General features: G+C 36.5%; 1 long non-coding RNA gene and 2 other non-coding genes across 7 annotated transcripts; all 3 read left to right on the top strand.

Moving 5' to 3' along the window:
* Positions 1 to 5,793: 5,793 nt before the first annotated feature.
* Positions 5,794 to 12,573, top strand: LOC127550973 (uncharacterized). 5 transcript variants are annotated; one of them, XR_007950987.1, is made up of 6 exons: positions 5,794 to 5,856; positions 6,989 to 7,041; positions 7,863 to 7,956; positions 9,040 to 9,129; positions 11,156 to 11,237; positions 12,321 to 12,573. It is a non-coding gene; the product is annotated as an uncharacterized LOC127550973 (long non-coding RNA). The 5 variants fall into 5 exon arrangements; XR_007950983.1 differs by having other exon boundaries at positions 5,795 to 5,856; positions 9,035 to 9,129; XR_007950984.1 differs by having other exon boundaries at positions 5,802 to 5,856; positions 6,992 to 7,041; positions 9,035 to 9,129.
* On the top strand, positions 7,642 to 7,774 carry LOC127552671 (small nucleolar RNA SNORA17). Its single transcript, XR_007951526.1, has one exon. It is a non-coding gene; the product is annotated as a small nucleolar RNA SNORA17 (small nucleolar RNA).
* LOC127552669 (small nucleolar RNA SNORA43) lies at positions 8,130 to 8,283 on the top strand. The gene has a single exon (XR_007951524.1). It is a non-coding gene; the product is annotated as a small nucleolar RNA SNORA43 (small nucleolar RNA).
* Positions 12,574 to 13,251: the final 678 nt, after the last annotated feature.

Raw genomic sequence — 13,251 nt, forward strand, 5'->3', positions numbered from 1 at the left:
ACTGAAGGACAAATGTTTTGATTTTCTTTTTAAAAGACAAAAGCATTGGTAAGTACCTGTTATGTCCCATGCACTTTGTTCATTACTGGGAAAAAGCTCCCAAAACTCTCTGCTCTCAAGTAGGTTCACAGCCTAATGGGGAAAACAATAGGTTTGTACAAACAAGATATAAATAGGATAAATTGAAAATAATTTTAAGAGGTCATACATCAGCATTAAGGGTGATCAAGAAGAAAGCATAATGTAAATTATAGGCCAATGACCTTGACTTTGATTTGAGAAAATTCTACAATGGATTATTAAATCATTTTTAGTGACCCTCTTGAAAGGGAAGCTGTGATTTCAAAGAGCTCCACACAGCTTCATCACAAATACATTATGCTAAGGGAGGCAATGGGGGGAAGGAAGGGATAAACTAAATTTGGAACACATGGTTTTACAAAGGTGAATGTTGAAAATTACGCATGTTTGGGGGGAAAAAACAAAACATGTCAGAACAACTTTGTTTCCCTTTTTTGACAAGGTTATTAAACTGATAGATGAGGGGAATACTAAATATAGACTTTAGGAAAACTTTTAATAAAATATCTCCTGTCAATCTTGTGGGGAATATGAAGAGATAGATACACTTTCTTTCAGGTGTATTCAAAACTGGTTGACAAAACTCAGAATAATCAATCATTGGTGACATGGTAGGGGGGTTACAATGGAGTGCCCTCAAAGATTTGTGCAGGGCCTTGAGATGTTTAATACTTTTTTTTCATTGATTCAAATAAGTGCATAGATAATATGTTTATCAAATGTGCAATTGACACAAGTTTAAGATAAGAGAGTTTGAGATACAATCACAAGCTGTGTGATCTTGGACAAGTCACTTAAACCTGTTTGTCTCAGTTTTTCATTTGTCAAATGAGCTAGAGAAGGAAATGGCAAACTATTCCAGTATCTGCCAAAACCCTCTATAGGATCAACAACAGCTAGATGTGACTGAGATGACCTAACAAAAACGAAACATCTAATTCCAAATCCAATACTTAGTCCATAATGCAATGGGTGATGTACCAATATCCATGAGAGATTAGTGCTAGCTAGATTTTTATGGGCATCATCTAAGTAGAGATAATAATTGATGTTTCTGATGAAAGTGGAGGAAAATAAAACTCCAGGACCTTGATCCTGCTAAGTCCTTGACTGCAGGGAGTGGCACTGTTGAGGTTCAAAAGAAACCCCAAAAGGTAGGGTGGCAGACTAGTGCTGAGTAGTGTCTCAAAAGAATTTGCAGGCTTGAATCCATCTCCAAGTCAAGGGGCAAAGTTTATTATAATTGTAATGCAATTTGAAGCAGGCTAAGTTCCAAAAGAATTTAGCAAAGCATCAGGAGCAAGAAGATAAATGTAAGAAAAAGTTAGAGACCAGGAGCTTCATCAACCCTATCAAGAGAAAGCCTGAATTTTACAGGTGGAAGTATATATCTGGGAAAAAGTTGGGAGAATAACCTTTCTTGGGATTCTTATAGCTCAGTTTCCTGGGTTTCTCACTATGAAAAACATGAGGTGAAATTGTTACTGTATGATTGTTGACTTTTATCTTAAGTCATACTAAGGTTACTTCTTCCTGCCATAATTGTGCCCTTGCTTTACTTCTTCAGCAAATTTCTATAATCAGAACAAGTAATCAGTAGAAGAGATGAGCACAATGCAAGTATGTAAGATCTTGCTGTTTTTAATCTGAAAATGTGTAGTCATATTTTAATAACTAAGTAAATGAGTATCTGATCTAGTCATCTGTCTGTTACTAGATATATCAGTGTGGTTTGAAGAATTTTAAGTACTTAAGTATAATTGGAGTAAAGTCAACTTTTTACCCATATTTCCATGCCAATTAGCTTTTCATCTTCTCCATTCAATGTCTTAACCCCTTAAACATTTTGGCACATTTATCTTTGGACACCTGAGCATCCCTTTACTATTTATAATGGAACCATCCCTACTTGCCCTTATCATTAGGTTTTTTTTTTTTTTTTTCTCTAGGTACCAGCTGATTCACTTTCAAATGATGGATAGCACTGGCCTGAGACTTAGAATCCATTGGATGTTGCATAGAACAGCTGCCTTCAAGTCCCATCAAGTGGGATATATAAGACAGGAACAACTCTGTCATGGTCTTGAAACTTTTGAGTTGATGCACTGAGATCAGGACAGCCAAGCACTTAAGGCTAACTACCGGTTGGACAATACTCTATGGGCATATGCTTGGAAAATGGCCTTTCCCACTATCTTGTGCTGGCTCGATGATTGGTGTATACAGAGAATTGTAGGAGGGACTAGGGGGTGGAGTAAGACTAGCTAGAGTCACTTTGGGGGTAGATGAAGAGAAGGCAGGTTGGGGAGATTATGCTTCCATCCAATTCAATCCTATCTCTAAAGCCCAAGAATAAAGACTAAGGACTTTTGCTTATCCTGACTCTGGCTGATTCTAAGGTATCCAAGGTGCTAATGCAGTCATCACACAACTCTATGCCCAATTTCAGCAGAGAGCAGTTTCAGAAGAAACTGTCCCACACACCAAAAGATATGGGGTTCCATTTGTTTGGGGGAATAAAATATGAGGGTGGAGAAAAAGAACCCCAGATCCTAGATCAGAACAGGTATCAGATAGCAAGGAGTGGCAACTATCCCAAGGGAAAGCCTGAATTTTAGTGTCCAAACTATCTCTAGATAAGCAAGGAAGAGCTCTAAATAGATTATCTCTTTAAGAAAAACTTTTGTTCTTAAGTAGGCCTTTTGTTCCCCATTGAAAACTCAAATAGACAAAACTAGCATAATCCCACCTTACTGTATCCAATCAGAAAGCCAAGTTATGATTCAATCAACTCCTCCTCCCCCATTGTATTTCCTCTATAAAAGGCTAACTCCTTTTGGGGGTTAGTCTGTGCAAAGCAACAAGTTCAATTAATTGTACAGTGTTAATTCCTTTTTAGAGTTAGTCAATGATTCCCCACTAAAACTCCTTTAGGAATATAGTCTCCCTTATCTGTTGAGGGTTCATTGGGAACTTGTAGACACCTTTATAGCATTTTCCTCTTTAATAGTGTCTTCTCTTTTCATCCTCCACACTCCCAGATTAATTATGAGTTCTGCTAGGAAACTTAGCCTTAATTGTTAAAACTCCTTTTCTTTCCAAAATTCCCCATATAGTTTTAGCCTGCTGTTAGCAGCATAATAAAATTTTTCCCTCTTGATTTGGAGATGGTCTAGGTCTTCATAATATTTTGAGATACCTCATGACACCAGCCTTTAACCAAAATACTTTTGGGGCCCAACACCCTCTCTCCCCAATATTTGGTGGTGAAACTCCATCGTTTTGGTATGGGAAAGGTCTGACTGCACTCCCAAATTTCATCATTACTGAATGCTGAAAGAGAAGAAAAAGTCCAGGATCAAACCTGGGAAGACATCTGTGAGTTAGTGGTTGTAATAGGGTAATAAAAGCAAAGGAGACTGAGCAGTCAGACAAGTTTGAGAAGAACCCAAATTCAGCAAAGTCAGAAAAAACCAAAGAGAAGAGAGTATGCAGAAAGACAAAATGGTTGTTTTATTTGGCAACAAAAAGATCATTGGTAACTTTGGAGAGAGCAGTTTTAACTGAGAAATGAGATTGGAAGCCAAATTGCAAGGATAAATAAAAGATCGTGGGATCTGGGGAGGGGTTTTGTTTTGTGTTTTTTTTTAAGGATGGGAGATGGAGTAGCATCTATTTAAAACCATCAGCAAGGCTCATAGGTAATGGGGATTTTAGCAAAGTTGCAGGATACAAAATAAATCCACATAAATCTTCAACATTTTCATATATTGCCAACAAAATCCAACAGCAAGAAATATAAAGAGAAATTTCATTTAAAATAACTGACGATAATATAAAATATTTGGGATTCTAATTGGAAAAATATCAAGTGCTTATAGATAGGCTGAGTTAAATAAAAATGACATCCACATAAATTAATCTTTTATTCAATACCATATCAATCAAACTCCCAAGAAATTATTTTACAGATCTAGAAAAAAATAACAAAATTCATTTGGAAGAACAACAGGTCAAGAATTTCAAGGGAATTAATGAAAAAAATACAAATGAAGGCGGCTTAGCTATGCCAGATCTAAATCTATATTACAAAGTAGCAGTCATCAAAACCATTTGGTACTGGCTAAGAAATAAAGCAGTTGATCAGTGGAATAGGTTAAGTTCACAGGACAGAAAAAGTCAATGATTATAGTAATCTAGTGTTTGACAAATCCCCAAACCCCAGCTTTTGGGATAAAAACTCAATATTTGACTATAACTGCTGGGAAAATTGGAAACTAGTATGGCAGAAACTAGACACTGACCAACACCTAACTAACACCCTTTACCAAGATAAGGTTGAAATGGGTTCATGATTTAGACATAAAGAGTGATATTATAAACAAATTAGAAAAATAAAATATAGTTTATCCCTCAGATCTGTGGAGAAGGAATGAATTTGCGGGCAAAGAAGAACTGGAAATCATTATTTAACAAAAAATAGATAATTTTGACTATATTGTTAAAAAGTTTCTATATCAACAAAACTAATGCAGATAAGATAAAATAAAAAATAAAAGAGAGAGAGAGAGAGAGAGAAATGATCAGCAGGATGATTTCAGAGGTCTGGAGAAACTTACATGAATGGATGGCTAAGTGGAATGAGCCCATCGAGGATTTGAAGATTTGATTTTTCCTGTGCAGCAAGATAATTGTATAAATATATATGCATATATTGGACTTGACTTATTCTTACCATGTTAACATATATTGGATTACTTGCTATCTAGGAGAGAGGCTGAGGAGAAGGGGGTAGAAATTGGAACACAGGGATTACAAGGGTTATTGTTGCAAAATTATCCGTGCTAGCTTTTGAAAATTAAAAAGCTTTAATAATAATTTTTTAAAAATCGGAGACGGGCTGACTTTTAGGTTGCAAGAAACAAACTAGTGGAAAAGAAATATTAAAACACAACAGTATTTAGAGGTAAAGGAAACCTTAAGAACCAACAGGTTCTTACCTTAGAATTAGTAGAAAAGTTTTTAAGGGAGGAAAAGGTTGTCCCCGAACTCAGAGGGAGAAAAATTACATTTCTATTTTGCTAATCTTTAACTGAAATGTATCTTCTATTATTTAAAAAAAAATACTGAGAAGAGAGCAAAAAAAAAAAAAAAAAAAAACCTATGGATACTGTATTACTATAAAAAGGTTAAGAACCTCCGATCTAGTCCAGTCCCTGCATTTTAGAAATGCTGAGGCGGAGGGCAAATTACTTGCCCAAGATCACATTCAGTCAGATTCTCAGCAGAATCTGAACCAAAATCTCTGCTGCTCAGTAAAGCGCAGCTGGCGGCTGCAAAAGCTGATTTCCACAGCTCGCCATTAATTAAAAACCCTAGGTAACCCTAAGTGTCCATAAATGTTTTGTTTATGTAAAGCCCAGGCCCTGACTGGTCCCCACGGACAGCACATTGACTAACGCAGGTTTGCTAGAGCCTCCTTCAGAGAAAGGCAAGGAGGAACCTGAGGTGCGGATCCCTTGTTTCTCGAGCCTTTAATCGTGGTGGGATCCCGGGGGAAACTACGGAGAGCGCGCAATTCCGGCAGCGCAGGCGCCCTAGAGGAACAGGGTGGCGAGGGGCGGAGCAGAGACCAGAACGCTTCCCTCCCGAAGGAAATGCGCGTGCGTTTGCTTCCATGTCCCACGCAGGGCGCCGTAGAGATTATAAAAGGCAGCGTCAGGGAAGGTCACACTCTCTTTGAACGACTAAACTCTCTCTGTTATGCTGATGTCGGTAAGCTTAACGGGCACTATCTTTAAAAGCAGCCTTGGTTCCCCAAGTCTCGGACCAAACTTGTAATCTTCGACTGGTTTTCTAAAATTTATCCTGATGGATAATACCCCCCATCTCTTGGAAGTGTTCTTCCTAACCGGCGGCTTCCGCCACGTGTTCGACCTCCAGTTTCCTCCCTGGGCTGGAGTTGGAGCACCGGAGTCTACCCAAGTTTTGGCCGCGGAGGGGGAGGGGGAGCGGCATTTCAACTTTAACGATAGAAAGTATGTAAAAGAGAAATTAAGTGTATCCTCTCCGCTTTTATTCCATATTTGGCCATGGTTCTTAAATTTGACCAGGAATACTCAAGATTAGGATTTCTTCTTAGCTTTGGAATGTATGAATCTGTTTTTACAATGTTTTGGAAACTTTAATTTATCCTTGATAATGCTGCGGATTTGTGCTATTTAAAAACATTTTTAGAAAGCGTTACAAGACAAACTCGGAGCCTAAAGAACTCCCACGGTTGAACAAATCTTTTAAGTCTTCTATTTACTTTTTTCATGTTGCTCTATTTCTGTCACCCTGTTCTAGTTTCTTAAAGTTTTATTTTATTTGCTGGCCACACTTGACACACTGAAGGAATTGTGGTTTCGTTTAGTTTGAAAGTGCTAATTTTTCATCTAACTCTAGATGGCAGCAACTTGTTTACTTTAATAATTGAATGCTATATTTTTATATGATTTTATTACTGCTTTTTCTTCCATTCCCATACCCACGTAGGTAGGGATATTTAACAAATAAAAAGAATCCTGCTCAGCAAAAGGAAAACCCTATTGTCACAATTATTTATATAATCAGATTTCGTGATGAAATTTAAAATTTTCCCTTACAAAAGCTCGGAGTTAAGTATAGAGATCTTTAATTTGCAAAAACTTTAAATAGCTTGTAGGGGAGGAGTTTGATCTGGTCAAATCTATGGGGCAGATCACTTTTTTGTAGTGAGTGGAAAAGGGGTTGCAACTAGGGGAGCAACAGACAGTGGCAGCCCCATTCCAAGCTTGCTCCCCAAACGAGCTGAGTCCCACAAGGTCTGTTGGTAACAGTAGTGAGACTGACTTAAGGATTTACTTGATTTTCCTCCTTTCTCTAGCAGAATGGAAAAACCATGGATCCAGGGAATGTTCCCTCAGGGAAGTGAAGCAAGTAAGTTCAGGAATTCTATAAACCATCTGTCATTAACAGGTTTCAAAAAATTGATGTCTGGAGACTACTAATTATTTACACTCTTGTGATAAAATATTTGCTATTTTATTCATTAGGCCAATATTAGGGTTTATAACAGTAAATTAGATTGGTTAATCTGCTTTATCCTCTTTGAATTGGTATTCCTTAGAGGGGTTCCCTTAGCCTTGGTCAAGAAATAATTTGATTTGATTTCTCAGTGTTTTGTTTTTAAAACTAAACTGAAATTTCAAGTATGCTTTTACCTGCTTCAGGCACAAAAAAATTCATGTTGATGGAGAACAGATTAGAACGTTAAGTGTTTACAAATTGGTGCTAAAACAAATGGATTAATTACAGTTTTTCTTTTAATTCTTCTAATCACTAGGAAAAAATATACAACTTATTTGCATTGAGTAAACCCCCTCACAAGACTCAACTCCCAAGGGTTCAAAATTTTTACTTCAGAATTTGCTTGTTTTTGTAACCAGGTCTACATTCCATTTAAGATATATCTGTGTTTAGGACAGTTGTCAAAATTGTGCTTATTAAGAGAAAATTCCTGTTTAGTGAGAACCATAAATTGCCCCTAGAGGCGTTACAATTGAGGCTGTTGTGCCTCATTTGTGTCATTAGGTGGCAAAGAGAAAGAGACTATGTCTACGCTCGGTGTTCTGATCCAGTGAGCACTCAGAATGATTAATAGCCTGACATTTAATCAATAGTTTGGCTTTTCTTATGTTTTGTTGGGTTTTGGTTGACAACTTGAACCCTCATGAAACTTGGCTTTTCAACTTTTTCAGGTTATCATTGTACTAGAATATTAATAAACTGTTTTCAAGGCTTTTTTGAAAAGAGGAGATGAAACAGGCCAGACTGAGCAGATGGGCTTAAATGGTGAGTGGAAATGCATGAAGATTCCAAAGATTTATAAGTCAATTTATGTTATCTTAGAATTCAAAGAAGTGTATATAAACTAGAGCAATGTTATTGTATTTGATATCACTATTGAAAAAATACTGAAGTCGAATTTCCAATTAACAAATCTTGTTTTATTAATAATGAATAATGCTGCCTTAAACCTATTACCAATACAGATACAGCTGCTGCTGCTGCAGTGCTGGGCTGTACCTGTGTCTTTAGGTAGCAAAGAGGAAGTGGCTTTTTCTACGCTCAGTGTTCAGAAATCTGTGAGCACTAAGAATGGTTGATTGCCTAACATGTTTCTGAATTTCCCAGTTATAGTTGTTTTTTAAATATATATGTGTGTATACATATATATATGTGTAGATCCTTGATCATGTAGATTTTTGGGTATGTTACAAGGGGAGGGGAAAACAAATCTAATCTGTTGGATGAGTTATTAATTTTTCATTAGTAAGCAAACCGGCATCATGTTGGAAGCATGGTTCACTTAATAGTGCTACTTAAAAAGTGGTCTGTCCTGAAGTATTATTAAATAAGTACCTGCTGTGTGAAGCACTGGTTAAATGCTCCCTATCCTCATATTCTTCAGTACTCATTTAAATTATTTGGGCATTGACTGTTTTAAACTTCTGTTTAAATTTTGTTCCTTCACTCCCCAGTAGACTAACTCAACAGCTTGAAATATAGTAAGAGAGAACTCAAAAGTCATTGAGATTACTGTCAGATTAAATACCCCCTGAGTAGAGATATGGGTTGTCAAATAAGATATCTTGACAACAAGGAGGACTTTCAAGTGCATATTTTATTGATTTGATGATGGTTATCCTTTAATATAACTACAGAAAGTTCGGATGTGGACCAAAACGTTTCTTCATGAAGTTGTAGTCATGATGATACAAAAGGTCTTCACATGCTTGAACTAATTTAAGCTTTGACTTTCCAAATGAGTCTACAGGATCTTCGAAAAATATATTTTATCTTTTCCTTTTGTGGGATGTATGTGTTTAATGTGCAAATCTGGCTTTTTTTTTTTTTTTTTTTTTGACAGTGAAGAAGTGAGGCCCATGTGGCTTTTGTTTAGGTTGAATTCCCTGCAGGTTGTCCACCATCTATGAAATCCATGTTTAATGGCCTCAATTATGGGTGAGTGCAACATGAAGTATTTGGATTGTATATTGGGATGTGATTTTCATTATAATTAGATTCTATAAGCAGGATAACTCTTAGGATAAAGATGATTCTGGTTATCTGAATTTTCCCAGCATTTTATAACCAAAAAAAAAAAAAAAATTTTTGTCTAAAAGGCAACTTAAGAATGGAGGTCTTTGATCCTTCTGCCCTGAATAGCTTGTGTTTTAACCCAAGAACCTAAACCACTGGAGTGTTGAATTGAACTTTGCTTCTCAGAAATGATTTTAAATCAATTATATGGCTTTTGTTATCAAGCAAGATTTCAAGAAGCCAGTAAAGAGCATTAGATCTAATCTGATCGTTTAGGGTGTTTCCCAGAACTTGGAACTTAAATAAGCTGAGAACAAAGTAAACCGTTTAGAAAGACATTTTAAGTCATTCACCCAGAAAAAAGGTAATGGAAACAATTTGCCAGCAAAGGAGATAGTTTCCAAGTAAGACAGGTTGGTTTCTTGAGATGAATAATGGGAAAAGATCCCTCACATTCCTTGCATCAGTCTTCAGATCTGATTGGGGTTCTTATCAACATAATCTGGCCTTAAGTTAAGCATTAAATAAATTTGGTCTCTAAGCAACAGGTATGGTTTTTCAGCCATGCAGGACTAGTTCAAACAGTAGTTTTTTCTACAGTGCATTTTAGGTTTGAGTTAGTCTTCCCTTTATGCATCAGGGTATATAATGCCTAACTTGAGTAATTTAATATAAAATGGTTTTAACACAAACACTTACTCCATGTCTCAATCTTACGTTAGCTTCTGCATCTGAGCTTTTTGTTTAGGAGAAAGGTAATTAAGCTGGAATATCATAACTCTGGGATGTTTAATTTTAAGTTTAAGATCTTTAAACTATGCTCCCAACTTTTGGAACATCCTGTAATTAGTGTGGGATACCTCAGCTGTGCAGTAACCAAAGGAGGCTTCTGTTATTTCGTTGAGTGACAGGAAATTGTGACCAGAGACATCATTGGCCAAGTAGATAGGTGGCTGTTTGGCTGGGGAAAAGGCATTTAATTGGCCAGAGTGATTACTTAATATTAACTTCCTTAGAGAACACTAATAAAATTGTTCTTGCTAAGAAGCCAGCACAGTAACATTAGGGGTTGGGAGGAGGGTGTATGGCCTTATCCAGATATTTATATAATCAAAATATATCTTTGAATGCTAATTTGCAAGACTCCAGGTATGGAATTTTCATTTAGTGGTTTTTGTTGTTGGGTGTTTTTTTTGTTTGTTTTGTTGAGGCAATTGGGGTTAAGTGACTTGGCCAGGGTCACACAGCTAGGACTTCTGGGGCTGATGTCTATCTACTGTGCCACCTAGCTGCCCCTTCATTTAGTCTTAAATAGTTCTGTGAGGTAGATAAGAGAAATTGCCCTATTTTAGTTAAGATTCATCTATTTTTACCATGTTTAACATATATTGGATTACTTGCTATCTAGGAAAGGGGATGGAGGGAAGAAATTGGAAGCTTTAATACGAAGAAAAATTAAGATTTTCCCCCTTGATTTTACACAATTGTTTTTATACTACACTATAGTTTTCCAGTTAGATTTTTGAAAGATTAGAGTTCTTTTTTTTCCCTTAACTCAATACTATTTAATAAAAGGGTGCCTGATATAACTTTAATGAAGAATTCACAAAGTATGTATTCCTGCATAATTTTTACATTATGATTAGAATATCTCATGATGTGGTTGTGTACATATACAAACATTTCTAAGAATGATACTCAATAAAATGGGAATCTTTAGGTACTTGTCCAAACATTTTCTCACCTTCACCTAAACTTAGTTCCCTAGAAATTCTATGAGCCATAGTGAGGATTTTCAGTCCCTTATATTCCCAATAATTTTAAACTATCAACAAGCAAACATTCAAGTAAGCGTCAAAATAAAACTAAATTTGACTTTGTGATTTTAGTTTGTCTTCACTACAATAAAATAATAACCCAAGTATCTTAACTCTCTTTGCTCATTTAGACTATTAAATTCCAGACTTGAGGTTAGTGGGGATTGAAGAAATTTGGAACTGGAACAATCTGTACCACTGAGTAACTCAAAGGTGAGCAGTAATGGCCAGTCAGTGGGCTTGTTCTGTCTAAGTCAGGTAGGTAAATGAGTCAGCAATATCTCTGAAATCCAGTGAAGAGAATACTGTGTCCAGGACAAATAAAAAAGGAGTGACCTAAATGATGTAGTCTAGAGTTTCCCGTGTCAAGAAATGACAAGTCTGGATAGTCATAAAATTGCCCTATAGATTCAGATAGTAGCTTATACCATACATAACTTGTGATGATGGGCTCCTGTATACTTTTTATCCTTCCAGGAGAATTGAGTATTTGGGTGTATTGCAGTTATCCTGCAGAATTCTTTGTGCATACTCACTTAATTTTTGGTTAATTAATAGATTGTTTTTACACACCAAAGTCATTTACAAGATAATATTCAATCATTCTGACTTACCCACTTTTTGAGAAAAGGACTGTAAGTTTGACAATAAGGGAGAAAAAAGGTGTTTGCTTATTTGCAGAAACAGGTAAGAATAGGAATATTTACTGCAAGACTATGATGACTTATCCAAAATACATGATATCGAGTCTCAGAAAGTTACAAAATGCTGCCCAGTGTTAACATGGTGCCTCGCACATAGTAGGCAATAAATGTTTGATTTGCTGTACATTAGCCACACCTCAATTAGAACAGCTAGAATGGTATTTTGTAGGAATGAGTTAACTTTCAGAGGAGGCCTCTATCACTGGCTCATGGCCTTAGTATGAAGGCCAAAGAATTTCATAAGCGAGTGCTTTTTATTACATTGCTTGCATACTTCAAAACTTCACTATGGCTTCAGGAAAGGTCAGGTGAACAGAAAAGATGTGGCCTTGAACAAAAAAGTATTGTAGGGTTGAGATTTTTAACTTGATTTTTAGACATTTAGTTGCTAAACAGGCCCTTGTTGGCAAAATTATCCCCTCAGGTGTGAATTGTGCTACTCTTTAAAACAAAATGCAGATTGACTGCTTAAGTGCTTCAGGATCACATAAGATGACAGGAAAATCTATTTAAAGGACTGTGCTACCTGTATAAGATGGTGTAATTTCTGGGTGAACAAACTTATGATTTTCTTATGATTTTGTTCTTGCAGTGAAAGAACCTTTTAGAAGGATGGGCCTATAAGAAATGTTTCTGAAAAGACTGAAGAGAAAGAATCCAGACCACAACCACTGATTTCCCAGTAAATTTTGAAATGTCAAAAGCATGTTTTCTTCTACTTTTCTTCATTTCCTTTTTCCAATTTAAAATGTCTATAACAAAGCTGCTACTGATTGGAGGAGCTGGTCACCCATTTTGGCCCTCCCCTCTGCTGGAGGGCCTAATAAACTTTTCTCTAAAACGACTGTTTTGAGTCTATTCTCAGATGAAATCATGGTGTTCTTCCTATCACATCCCTAGATAATGTGATCTGTGTGACCACCTACTCTTCTGTTCTGGTAAATTGCAATTTTCAGAAATCTGGGGTGAGCCAGATGAATTCATTGAAATTGAAATAACTAGGGATATACATAAGAGGAGTTGGAAAGACCTCTTGAGTGCAGATACTAGCTTTGTCACCCGTTTGCTTCAGCTTCATCTGTACTTGAGAGCTAAAGAAATAAGTGGCAAGAACAACATGACTGAAATAAGTGCTAAATTCTACTCCTATCATTGGGAAGGGCTTTGTGTGACCTGGTACAGGATAAGTCAGGGTACCCCAAAGAATTCCTGGTCACCTGAGAGAACTAAATTGGGGGAGCCCAGGCTAAGTTTATTGAAGTTCTTTTAAGTCTTCATCCTGGCTTCAGAAGTGTTACTGAACATGATTCTGAAGAAATTGGAATAAAAAAAAACAAGGTGAGCCTGAACCCTAGAGACTATGAGGCCATTTCATGAAATACTGCAAGTTGTGTCTTATATATCAAGTTGGGAGGAAAAAAATGCTGTAACTGCAGAAGCCCTTTGAAGGAAGAAGTAGATGGATAACAATCTTAGAGGTATAAAGTGTTCACCCCAAATCCTAAGAAAACATTAACAGTCCC

Source organism: Antechinus flavipes, chromosome 2 (genome assembly GCF_016432865.1).
Source record: "Antechinus flavipes isolate AdamAnt ecotype Samford, QLD, Australia chromosome 2, AdamAnt_v2, whole genome shotgun sequence".
Taxonomy (NCBI): domain Eukaryota; kingdom Metazoa; phylum Chordata; class Mammalia; order Dasyuromorphia; family Dasyuridae; genus Antechinus; species Antechinus flavipes.